Source organism: Lissotriton helveticus, chromosome 2_1 (assembly GCF_964261635.1).
Source record: "Lissotriton helveticus chromosome 2_1, aLisHel1.1, whole genome shotgun sequence".
Classification (NCBI taxonomy): Eukaryota; Metazoa; Chordata; class Amphibia; order Caudata; family Salamandridae; genus Lissotriton; species Lissotriton helveticus.
The window spans coordinates 1,697,511,792-1,697,525,777 of record NC_136059.1 but is presented as its reverse complement, the minus strand read 5'-3'; positions in this window follow the sequence as shown (position 1 = coordinate 1,697,525,777).

Sequence of the window (13,986 nt, the reverse complement as noted above, 5' to 3'; positions counted from 1 at the left end):
AGTAGTCAGTACATTTTCAGGGGCACCTCTAAGGTGCTCTCTGATGCATCTGTTAATAAATCCAACACTGGCATCAGTGTGGGTTTATTAAGACAAGGGGTGTGGTACCAAAAGCCTTAGGGTAGAGTTAAGCCATCATGTAGCTGGGGAATCCGTAGTAACGGATGTCCACCCCATGTACTCGTTATGGCTTCTCTGCACACTTGTAATATAAAAGGGTGAACCTTAGGTATCACTGAGACACATCCACTCAGGTGGATCTGCCCACACATGGGTATAGTGCACCCTGCCTTCAGGCTGTAAGGCCAGCCATAGGGGGTGACCTACCTATACCACATGCAGTGTTTTGCTGGCCTGGCGCATAGAGGTGTGTGCCATGTTAACTCTTCGATTTTCTCTGCACCAAGACACTCAAGCTGCAATGGCGGTTTGCATGATCTTGATTAGGGGTCCCTTAAGGTAGCACAATTTGTGCTGCAGCCCTTAGGGACCCTCTTTAATTTCAAGGCCTTAGGTATCAGGGGAGCCACTTACTAGGGACTTATAAGGATCCTAAAGGTGGTGCTTGGGGCCTGGTTAGCAGGAATCCAACACACTCTTGGTCAAGTTGCATCAGATACCAGGCAAAACGTGTGGGGTAACCATGTCAAAAGGAGCACTTTCCCACTGGTTCAGGCCCTGTATCACACTCAGGACTCAAGCCTGCCATCTGTGTCACGCCGAACGGTCCAAGCAACAACCAATATTCACCTTTCCCAGCTTGGCGACTATTGAAAAAGGTGGTCTCTGCCAGAATGTCTCCAAGGCCGTCTTGTGACTACTCAGTTCGGACACAATAGATAAAATGTTTCTTGAATATGAATTTTCCATAAAAAAACAAAAGACAAGAGGCGTTTGGCAAAACAGGAACAGTTGGTTTAAATAAATACTTCGGCCAGGAGCACAGTTACAAAAGTGGGTCTGAGGACTGTATCAACGTACAATCAATCTGAACAAGGTTTTATACATTTCTTTGGGTATCGTAAAGTGTTTCCGTAAATCCATTTTTAGTACAAAAATGCGGGCCTTGTAATTGGAGTCATACAAAAGACCCCTGTTAACAAATGCAGGTAGGACTCAACCTTGCGTGGACACAATGGGGACCAGTGGGTAACGTGCCCAGCTGTCCTGCATGAGGGGCGTATGATCAGTGCTTGTACTGTGTGTGCTGTGCCCCAATTGCCTGTGTGTTTCCAACTTCATGTGGCATCTGACTTTATGGTGTTTTTTAGGAATGCACGTGAAGAACCGGGTTATTTAAGACCCAGCGGCGCCAGGGGCACGGCCAAAGTCTTCGGGTTCACCTGTCTTAGAATACAGAGACACGGGACTCTTCATGGTGGCGTCAAAGATCAGATTTATTGGCTGCAGCCAGTAACAGAAGTCCTAGAAATCATCACGGTATGAGTTCTCAGGAGACTGCTCAATTTTACAAAGCAAGTCATCCCTTTTTATGCCAAAAATCACATTCCAGACAAATACCTAGCATTTACAAACTGTCCAATCACATGTATCTGTCACGGTTCGCGGCGTTGCCGCGGCCGGCCATTCCCGCATACACACACGGGAGGCCGAAATACTCACTTCCGGCCGGAAGTTGAGTACCCGGTCTAGTCCCGGGCAGCAAAGCACCGAAGCACTTCCGGGGGAAACGCATAACCAGCGCGTTTCCCACCGGCTTGGTGCTTCGGATTCCGGATTCCCGCTTGCCAAGACCTGCCTGTCCAGTTCGGAGACGAGCCGCGCTGGAGCACTGCTCGGCTGTCACATCAGCTGCCCTTAGGAGCCCTCTTAATCCTCGGCTGACATTAAGGAGGCAAGCCGCGCTGGAGCGCTACTTTGCCTCTAGACTGCCCCATTAAGGAGCGCTTGTTTGTTCTTTCTCCTGGGGGTTCCAGGAGAGTGCCAGTTTTTTGTTTTCTAAACCCCTGATGCACAGGAGCGCCTTGTGGGTGTTTGTGGACCTGGATTGTGTTGTGGGGTTTTCTACTTACGGTTTCTCACCGCGCAGGAGCGCTACAGGGAAACAACTTAGCCTACAGACTTGTTTTCAGCTACACGCGCAGGAGCGCTTTCTTTTTGTTTTAGCTTGGGTGAAACGCGCAGGAGCGCTTTCTTTAGTTTTGAACTTGGCGGTAACGCGCAGGAGCGCCTTACCTTCGCTATTCACAGCCGGAGCTGTTCTCATCTGGTGACCTTCCTTCCCGGGAGCATTGGTGAGTCCTCAAGGGGTGCCAAGGTCTGTGTGTGTATGTGGGGGGTGGTTCCTTTTCGGGTCTGATACAGTCTCTGATCTATCTTCTTTGGTTTCCAGTTGACAACGGGACGCCCCGCCAGCTCCACGCCATCCTTAACCCTACACCCTGGCTCCCATCCCTGCGTCCATCTCATCCCTGGTGGGTATTGTCTTCCACGAGGGTAAGGTGGGTACAGGGACGGGTGCTCTTGTCGTCTCTGCGGAATCGCGTCACAAGGCATCCTGACAGTATCCACACCAGAGGTATCACATGACAGTAAAACCCACTTTTCAGTTGCCCAGCCAATGATCAATCATCGGTCAAACCCAACATTCTTCTTTAGACAGGTCGAACGAACCCATAATAAAAAAGGGCACAACCCAATCGTAAATAGACCATAAAGAAAGGAGCAGAAACAGGTGAGAGTACGATAAGGCATATTCGTGTGCAGTAAAAGTTTATGATGTCCTGTGCTCTGATCCTTAATCTTGATCAGCTAAAGGGCAGGAACTGGTTTAACAAGGTCAGCTTCAGGCAACAGGGTCAGTTCACTCAGGTCAAACAGGAGTCAGCACGAACTGGAGCTAAGGTGTACATGTACTTAAAAGACTTTTTCAGCCACAGTCATCGGCCTATGTGAGAGCAACCACAAAATGGCTGCCTAACACAAAATGGAACCCAAGGGTTCAGAACGAAATCCCTAAAAACGTAGTGAATCCATCAGTCTAACATGACGAAAACACTCATACTTGCCGCACTAACTAGTTACGGTTCGCTAATATCAAATTCATAACGAAACCATGACCTTTATGGAACAGGTTCAGAATTCACGGAACCTCAGACCCTCCTTTTGCCCTTACATAGGCAATAACCTAAACTCACGTCAATCTGAATCCAGGTCTATATTCATCAGATTATCAAGATGTTGCTGGAGCATAATCCCATTACTTAGTACCTCTCTTGGGACAGGTCTCCTTGCACACGTAGTAGCACAGAGGCCACATATAGCAGGAGCGCACTGCACACAAAGACAGAACAGGAAAAGAATCGCTAAAGCCATCCCAATGATCATCAGAATCTTCCATCCCCAGGTCGATAACAGTTCCCAAAACCATCCAATCAACGACCAATCTCCTTTATCCACATTTATAGACTCAGAGATCTTATGTAACTTAGAAATGGCCTGGTATACTGTAGGAGCATTGTCTGGTATGAAAACGCAGCAACTCGATTGGATAACTTTACATACCCCAACTCGATCTGCAAGTATGACGTCTAAAACCATTTGATTCTGTGATGTCATAAGGTGATCCGCTTGAAGCTCAGCGGTCAGATTACTAAGGGCACCAGCAGTTTCATTTATGGTGGATTCAACCACTCTCGTTAATTGCCGTAAGTTTCTACTGTTTGCCATAGGTCCCCAAAACGGTAGGAAACCCTTGAAAAAGTCTCCCACTTCTTGTCCAGTGGTATCTTCCCTACTGAAGACACCCCTAACGACTCTCGTTCTGTGGTAATCTACGGCAGCAGTGTACGTAGGAGGCAACAAATATGCAACATAACATGTTCCCGAAAAATCAGGGGGCAACCATGTATATGCTCTATCATAGCTGACAAAATACGTGCCCTTAGCTGCTAAAAACGGTGGGGAAGTTTGGGACGCAAAGACATACGTCTGAGTACAAACACTCTTCCCTAACTGAGCTCTCCGATTCTTGCCTTTCCCTTGCAGACAAAAATGACCACGATGGGGTACAATCCAAATCGGAGGTGACCTTTTTCGTCTCTGCTTCTCACCCAGACTAATACTATATCCGGTTGCATTCCAACCAACATATGCTAGTAACTCATCCTTGGGAATAGTCTCATACGTTTCGATATCTCTACTCATATCTGTAATTCCCTTCACCAAGGCTTTATTACTTGAGTTATCTCTCATGGAACGCAGGGGATAGATTTCGATGGCATAAATATACATCGTCTGATAAGCCCATACGGACCCATTGTAACTGAATGGCAGAACCAGTATGTGGCATAAGACCACACACCCAACAAGTAATGGTTTTTCCTACTAACTGGTGTTGATGGAGAAGTTGCACAAAGGAATTATTCACAAATTCCGACCTTCTAATCTGTTCGTGTTCAGGTAAAGTATGAAAAGAATGCAAAGAAGTAGTAGCAGGTAAAGTCGTAGGTTGGAAAATGGGTGCAGAAATCAGTTGAAGAGAAAATACAAACCAACCCAGCAAAGATAACGTCATGCTAAAAAACATCAAAAGACATGTGATCAGAAAACATTTGCTATGCATAATTTTACACAGTTTCTTTTTAAAATTCATTTTCTCAACGGCTCTCTCAATCTCAAAAAACTCCATCCTCTAACCGATGCTGTTCACGGGGGTTGGTTTTCTTCTGCTAAGGAATGCTTCTGTCAGCCCAGGGAACTCCCTTAGACCAACCAGAACCGTTGACCTTGCGTCTTCGGCTTGCACTCTCTAGTCTTTACACGTGACCCTACAGCTGAACCCGGATGGTGGTTCACAAAAATATACCCAAAAAGTTTCTTGGCTGAGAGAGTTCAATTCCTGAGAGAGTTCAGTTCCAAAAATCAAAAAAAGGAATTCATTTATTTTATTTGTCCATTGTTTCTAGGACGTAGATTATAACGCTCTTTTCCAGGCCTCGTTTGAGGCTGAAACAACAATTCAGGTTCAGTAGTGTCTAATCTATGAGACACAGGCACAGCATCTTGAAGGACATTGTCATCTTTTTTCTCAGAGCCTCTCCACACCAACTCAGCGTCGCTAAACGCTGCAAACTTCGGCACCCTTTCAGTCTCTGAATCTGGAAATACCTTCACGGACCCACTGGTCGTACGGCAGAGGCAACGGCGCCCTCTTACAATGTACGCCGTGGATCCAGTTTTTCTTCCCGAAAACCTTTACTGAAGTCCTCGTAGATAGCAGGACTTGGTACGGTCCATTACAGTGGGGCTGATCATTCTTAGTCCGCTGAAAATTTTTCACCAGGACCCAGTCACCGGGATTGAGGATGTGACCTGGGTCCGCAGAAGCTGGCGGCAATTTATCATGAACCTGTTGATGTAAGACACGCAATTTAGTCGTCAAGTCATACAAGTAGTCCACTAGCATAGGGTATTCGATGTCACTAAACTTCGTTGGCCTCGGCACTCCCCAAACGTTTGCCGGACGGCCAAAGACAATCTCATATGTACTGTAGTTCTAGTCGACAAAAGTGCCAACGGTAAAGCATCAGGCCATTGAAGACCAGTGCTCGCTTGAATCTTAGCCAGCTTTAACTTTAACATGCCATCATAGCACTCAACTAAACCCGCTGATTGGGGATGATTCGCAGCGTGGAATTTCTGGTGAATTCCCAACCCTTCACACACTCTCTTCATCACCTTCCCCACGAATTCACTTCCGTTATCACTCCATACCATCCTTGGCAACCCAAACCTAGGGAAATATTCTTTGACCAGGACTTTAGCAGTGGACGAGGCAGTATTATTTTTTAGGAGGTATGCTTCTACCCATCTAGAAAAGGCGCAAACAACTACAAGGACATACTTTAAATTATTGCACCTTTCCATGTGGATGAAATCCAATTGCAAAACCTCGAACGGATACGTCGGAGGAGCAAAGTGACCAGCTGGAGTTGGGGTTCCCTTGCCAGGATTATACATTAAACATACCATGCAATTCTTGACCACATTCTCCGCACATTTGGGAATTCCAGCATTCTGCCATACTGGAGCCAACAACTTACAAATCCCTTTCACACTAATGTGAGACAAACCATGTGCCACAGTAACCACTGCAAGCACGTACGCATCGGGCAACATCCATCTTTGGTGTTCTGACAATTAACCCAACAGCCAGTCGAATCCAATCTACCCGTAGTTTCTCTCCAAACATTCTTCTCACTTTCAGTAGCTTCAGCCTGTATCGATTTCACACTCCCAATCGTATCTTCGCACATTCCAACATCACCAATCCATCTCGCAGGGCCTGCCACATACATTCGACTCATCAGATTTCTTGCTGTGTCTTTCACAACTTCATCCGCAAACGCATTACCACGGCCAACATCATACGTAACCTTCCGATGAGCACTACACTTCACAATCGCAATGTGCTTCGGCAAAGTGAGTGACTCGAGAAGCTCATTCACCAACTGTCCATGCTGAATCTTAGTCCAATGGGATGTGAGGAATCCCCTTTCTTTCCACAAACGTCCGAAACTATGGGCAACACCAAACGCATACTGACTATCGGTATACACATTCACTCTCTTTCCTTCAGACAAAACACACGCTCTCGTTAATGCAATCAATTCCGCTGCTTGTGCTGAATTATAGCTCACTCGTGCAGTTTCAACAACTGTACTTAATGTCGTCACGGCATATCCTGCAGTCGTGTCACCATTCGGAAGCTTGTAGCATGAACCATCAACCCATAAAGTGCCATCAGGATCCGGAAGAGGAGAATCTTTTAAATCGATCCTACCCTTCGTCTCCTCTTCCGTCCTCAGAAAACAATCGTGCTGTTCCTGACCATCTTTATCCACAGACGTCGGTAACAAATGTTGCTGGATTTAATACATTGCATCGCTTAATATGCACATGACCAAAAGTGTCAACTCATAACCTGACAACCTTGCACTAGTAAGGTGTTGAGTTTTTGTCTGATTTAATAAAGTATCCACTGCATGTGGAACCATCACAATCAACGTATTATCCATCACCAGTCCAGCAGACTGTCGGATAGAAACAGCCGCTGCCGCTGTAGCTCTCAAGCAACTCGGCAACGCTCTAGCTACCGGATCTAAAGTTGATGAGAAATACGCACATGGACGCTGCTTATCACCGAATTGTTGAGTCAAAACAGACAATGCACAACCCTCTCTCTCGTGGACATAGAGTATAAAAGGCTTACTGTAGTCGGGAGTACCCAACACAGGAGCAGAACACAATGCATCACGCAACTCAGAAAAACTTTTCTGACAATCGTCAGACCACGGAAGAGGATTCGGTGTATCTTTACAAGTCAAAGCCAACAGAGGTTTCGCCAATAGAGAGAAATTTGGAATCCACTGTCTACAATACGACGTGATACCCAAGAAAGCACGCACTTCTCTCTGTGTGCTTTGTACAGTCATTTGCGCAATCGCTTGAATTCGTTCAGGGGTCAACCTTCTTCCCTCCTTTGACAAGAGATGACCTAAGTAGGTCACTTCTTGGCGTCAATACTGCAACTTAGAAAGTGACACTTTATGATGCAAGTCCGACAGATGTCGCAACAAAGAAATAGTAGCTTCTTTACAAGTTTTCTCATCATCAGCAGCCACTAACAGGTCATCCACGTACTGAATAAGAGCAGCACCAGCAGGCAACACAAGAGTATCAAGTTGAGTTTTCAAAGCCTGACTATAGACAGAAGGACTTTCACAATAGCCTTGGGGAGCTCTCTTAAACCGGAAGCTTCGGCCTCCTAAAGAAAAGCCAAAAATATCTCTACTTTCCACGGCAATTGGAATGCTGAAGAAAGCATTCTTCAGATCTATAACCGAAAACCAGGCAGTTGAAGCAGGAATCAAAGTCAACAAAGCAGTAATATCCGGAACAACTGGAAACTGTGGCACGAAAATCTTGTTAACCTCTCTAAGATCGATCACAAACCTGTAAACAGGTGGCTGAGAAGAGTCAGTGCGTTTCAGGACAGGCAAAACAGGACTGTTACACACATTACCTCTCGTTTCTTCAATCACATCTTTCTCAATCAAATCATAGATGATCGCTAAAAGCGCTCTTTCACCATCGCTCGAAATCTGATATTGGGGAATACGTGGCATTTTAACATTCGCTTTAAGCGTTACAACATAAGGTGGAATCTCCAAAGGACCCACATCATTAGGACCAGTAGCCCAAAGAGTATCAGGGAGAGAACGCAATTCCGGTGGAAGCCGATCTTTAGACAAATACATCGGAGATATCACTTTCTTACCCAATGTAAGATATACTCCCGCAGGAGAACAACGTAATGTTGCATGCAACCTTTTCAACAAATCCAAACCCAACAAATTATTATTATTATTATTATTTGTGTTTTGTAGAGCGCGTAGTAACCCGGAGGCATCCCAGCGCTGAGACCAGGACAAGTCATGAGGGTGGATACCAGGAAAAGAGAAGGGGAGGGGGATCAGGATCAGGGGAAGAGGTGCGTTTTCAGTAGTTTCCTAAACCGGAGGTAGTCTGATTCCATCCTTAGTTTACGGGGGAGAGAGTTCCAAAGGATGGCTGTGTTCACGGAGAAGCGCCGTCCGCCTGTGCGCGCCCTTTTCACTCTGTGAACTGTGAAGAAGTATTCGTGGTCAGAGCGGAGGGACCTTGTAGCCTTGTAAGGCCTGATAAAGTTTTTAAGGATGGGGGGTCCTTTATCCTGTAGGAGTTTATGGGCCAGACAGAGAGCCTTGAATTTGACTCTTTCTCTTACAGGAAGCCAGTGAAGGCGCTTCAGAGCTGGTTTGGCCGAGGATCTAGCTGGGGTGTTGGTGAGAAGCCGGGCTGCGGCGTTCTGAATCCTTTGTAATTTGTTGAAGGTGGTTTCGGGGGCTCCCAGATAGATAGCATTGCTATAATCCAGCCTAGAAAGAATGAGGCCTTGGATGAGCAGTTTCCGGGAGATGGAAGGGAGCAGAGGCAGGATTTTCCTGACTGATCTAAGGAGTCCGAAGCAAATCCCAGCGGTTTTCTTGGCCTGGGTTTTGAAGGACAGGTCTTTCTCGAGCCAGATTCCCAGACTCTTGATCTCGGTTTTGGGGGCAGGGGGTTCACCCAAACAGGAGGGCCAGATGTTGGGGGGAAGAGAAAGCCCATTTTGTCCGAGGAGCAGGATTTCCGTCTTGGACCCGTTGAGTTTTAACGCTGAATTCTCACCACAACCTGTCGTTAAAATGAGAGGTGCTTCCAACTCACAAGGCCCTATAGAAAGAGACAAGGGACTAGAAACTGGGTTACGAACTGGGGCGCCAGAGAATCCTACCGAGACATTCGTTAAGCCAGACAAAGGTGCGCCAGGGAGTTTAGAGTGCATGATAGAACTCTTCGCTGCACCAGTATCCAAAAGAAAAGGCTCTACCACACCCGATGTGGCTACTGCAACATAAGGCCCACTCTGATCTACTGGAACCGACACTACTCCCTCTCTTTGTCCATGGCTGTCCTAGCAATCATTATAATCAGCATTCTCACTCTCAACATAATAGTCATCAGCATAGTACTGAGTCGACTGACCAGATGCAATTTTCTGTTGATCAAAGCAATTCATAGAATTTTGTGGGGGAAAGGAACGTTTGTTCTGAGGAAACGCACCTCGTCCTCTACCCCTAGACACTTGCTGAAAACCACCACGGCCTCTCGGGGCCGGCATACCACTCGCACGCTGTCGTAAAACAGGGCACTCATTTTTATAATGACCTCCCTCCCTACAGTACGCACACTGATTCAAACCCAAGGGGGTCTTGGAGGAACATACCCAGCGTTCTGTTGCGGTCTCTGAAACTGTGGAGGTTGCTGAAACTGTGGGCGTTGCTGTGACTCTTGCTGATTCGAGTGAGGCGGATACGCCTGCTGCAAAAGAACCTTTGTCTTTAGGTCTTTAGTCTTTTTCTCTACTCTGTCTTTTTCGTCCTTATCCCTATTCTCATAGTACTGTGCAGTCGCCAATATCTGGGCCGACGAAGAAACAGCCCAAGAACTTTCAGAATCTTTCAACTTATAACATAGTTCAGGCAGTAAGTTAAAGACGAACTTATCTACGAACAATCTTTGCCCACCTTCCATACTCATATCCTGACCACTATGATCTATAAATGTCTCTTCAAATCTAGTGAAGAAATCAGATACACTTTCGTCCTTCTTATGCTTACATGCTGCTAACTTGTCCCAATTTACTCGTAACGCTGGCATCATCGTTTTCATAAGATCTATAACTCTGCCAGGTAGATCTGCCACTAGAGCCTCAGGTTTAGCACCACCAACCTGTCTAGGGTCCGCAGCAGCAACATTGAGCCATGTGTCACCTAATTCAACTGCGTGATCCTCGTGACGAATCTTTGCCCATAGAGGTTGAGGTACTACATTACCCAACAGCATATCTATATCGGCCAAATTCATGATGCATGCGTCAACTGTCTGGGACAATTCTTTGTAATAGCCAGCTGGATTCTTACGGGGATGAGGTAAAGACTGTTTAAGGGCCAAAACTTCTACTCTCTTCCATGGCACATGTACCCATACTCTTTGAAAATGTGCTAGTATAGCGGGGGGAACCTTATTCGCACCAGCAGCTACCTCATCGCGCCATACTGGAGGAACTTCTCTCATCGGATACTGTCTCACTTTCCTCCTAACTGCGGAATCAGGTTCAAACAGTCGCTGAGAAGGGAAATCGCTCCTTAACGCAAGTACCATCGCAACTGCATTCTCAATTCCGGGACCCACTATCGTCCCTTTCGCAAACTCAGACTGGACATTTAGCAATTCTACAGGGACTGAACCCAAATCATTATCTTCCCATTTCTTACGAAGGAAAGTACACATAACTTCAAAAACATACCTTTGCTTGGGTGCTACCCACTGCTGGAAAACATCCATAACTGACTCTAAGTTATACCTCGAAACATTCGAAACCCATCTGCGAGCCAAGAGATCTAACACTGCCCGTTCTTCGGGACCAGGTAGCTGACTACGCATTTGTTTACGTGCAGAAACAGGGGTCATACTCAATGACCCAAAGAAAGGAGACAAAAGACCAGTAACAGTATCAGTCATTCGTTGTCGAGCAGAAGGAGAAGCTGTCATAAGGACAGGAGACAAAGTATTTTGAGGTGATAGAAGCGTAGGGTTAGTAGCAAGAGAAGTTGAAGGTACAGGAGAATAAGGCAAAGTAGTTCCAGACAAAACCGATAGCAAAATTGGCGGCCCCAGAGGAGGCTGCGCCATAGGAGGAAGAACCAGCTGAGGAGGAGCCGGTGGCGGAACAGCAACAGGAGGTTGTGCAACTGGAGGTTGCGGAGGTGCCGTAGGGGGTGGTAGTCTCAACAAATGTGACATCAAAGGATTCTTCTCAGGGTCCTTCGTTGCATTCTCAAGAAGAGATGGCAAAGCTGGATAACATTTATCAATAGCCATATTATGTTGCCTATCTGACACCTCAATTGCTTTATATTCTTCGTTTTCTTTAAACTGCCTAGCAGCTTGCATTATTGATACATCCTTTTCTCTTTTATCTCTTTTAGCGTGTTTAATTTCTCGTTGTCTGGCTTCTTTACGCCAAAGGCGAAAGGAGTCAAACTTTGCCGGCCGGGCTTTCTTCTTAAATGGTTTAACTTCCAAATTATCTAGAATCTCTGTGTCATAGCTACCATGATGTGGCCGTCTTTCCTAGTGTATTGGACCCATACTTCATTGAACGTAATGGGACCTACGCCGTGTTTAGAATAAAGTTCATAAGTCGGAGTTCCAACGGAAGGTATCGGACATGAATCCTCCAATCGGGAATCCCTGTTACAACCACAACAAAATATCCTCCTAAATTTGCTAAGACTAGGCATCTTTGCTCACTAATCTAGCTTCAAACTTCAAGGGATTATGTACAACGATAGTCTAGCAAATATACGAGTCTCTCGGCTTTGGTTCACCTGTCTTAGAATACAGAGACACGGGACTCTTCATGGTGGCGTCAAAGATCAGATTTATTGGCTGCAGCCAGTAACAGAAGTCCTAGAAATCATCACGGTATGAGTTCTCAGGAGACTGCTCAATTTTACAAAGCAAGTCATCCCTTTTTATGCCAAAAATCACATTGCAGACAAATACCTAACATTTACAAACTGTCCAATCACATGTATCCACACCAGAGGTATTGCATGACAGTAAAACCCACTTTTCAGTTGCCCAGCCCATGATCAATCATCGGTCAAACCCAACATTCTTCTTTAGACAGCTCAAACGAACCCATAATAAAAAAGGACACAACCCAATCGTAACTAGACCATAAAGAAAGGAGCAGAAACAGGTGAGAGTAGGATAAGACATATTTGTGTGCAGTAAACATTTATGATGTCCAGTGCTCTGATCCTTAATCTTGATCAGCTAAAGGGCAGGAACTGGTTTAACAAGGTCAGCTTCAGGCAACAGGGTCAGTTCACTCAGGTCAAACAGGAGTCAGCACGAACTGGAGCTAAGGTGTACATGTACATAAAAGACATGTTCAGCCACAGTCATCGGCCCATGTGAGGGCAACCACAAAATGGCTGCCATACACAAAATGGAATCCAAGGGTTCAGAACGAAATCCCTAAATACGTAGTGAATCCATCAGTCTAACATGACGAAAACACTCATACTTGCCGCACTAACTAGTTACGGTTCGCTAATATCAAATTCATAACGAAACCATGACCTTTATGGAACAGGTTCAGAATTCATGGAACCTCAGACGCCCCCCTCCTGCCATATGTGCTTTATTGGGGCCAATCTCCCTGGACCATTGTGTTGTACCTGCGCTTATCTTAGGGATTGCCCTGAGTTTTCCTTTCTGGTGTTTGTCTATCGGCTACATGCCACCCCACCTGTGACCTCAATCAGTAACCTCAGGCCTTGGCCTCAGCACATAACTGACCACGTATTTCTAAGTCGGGTTGATAGAAAATTCATGGTGGGTGAATCCAATAATAGAGATGCAGTTTCGTTCTTACATATGAATGTACCATTATAAAAATTTCATAACATACAGGGAAAGGGGGGTCGTAGAGACTAAAATTATTTAAAGACCTCACCTGGTTCAAGTCCCCAGCTACAACACATAATACACACAAAAGAACACAGGGGGTCTAAACGCCAACTTGTATGGCTAGCTATCCTTAACTCCAAAAAAGTATCTGAGTTAATGCCCTAGTCACCCAAGATAGCCTAATACAACGGGATACAGTGTAGTGATGGGCCTGCGTGCGTGGGATCAAGCACATACAGTACCGGTCGACAAGATCCAGGTCACTCATATTTGGATTACCATCAAATGAACTTCGTGATCAGTCATATCATATGGTTCACCAGTATCACATGGTGGGTCCCTTGATCATCAAGACAGTTTACAAACAACTTAGTGGCAGAGCAGGATCACTTATGGACAACCATATAACAGCTAATCATTGATGGCTATGAAAGTGGTAAATGCGCAATGCAACAAAAAAGTGGTGAATTTAAAATAGAGTAATGCGTCCTAGAAAAATTTGTATTCATGTAAGGGCACACCCACTAATTAAAACCCGAATAGTGCAAACGACAGTGAAAAACAAATATCTGTCGGAAAAAAGGCCAACATGTTTCTGCCTAACGGGCTACAAGTCCCTCGGCTTTCGTCAGGGCCTCTGCTCTCAAAATATTGCTACTGCTTTGAAAGTGATGCACAAATTATAACAAAAATGTGTATAACATAAATGTATTAGGTTGGAACAAATACAACCTGTGACATGCTAATCCTCCATATCAGTGGATGCAAAGGAATAATAATAATAATAATAATCCACATTTGTAAAGCGCACAATCACCCGTTAGGGTCTCTAGGCGCTGGGGGCCGTCGGGAAGATTAAGCAAGCTATTGCCCAGAGTCACATGGTGCTGGGCT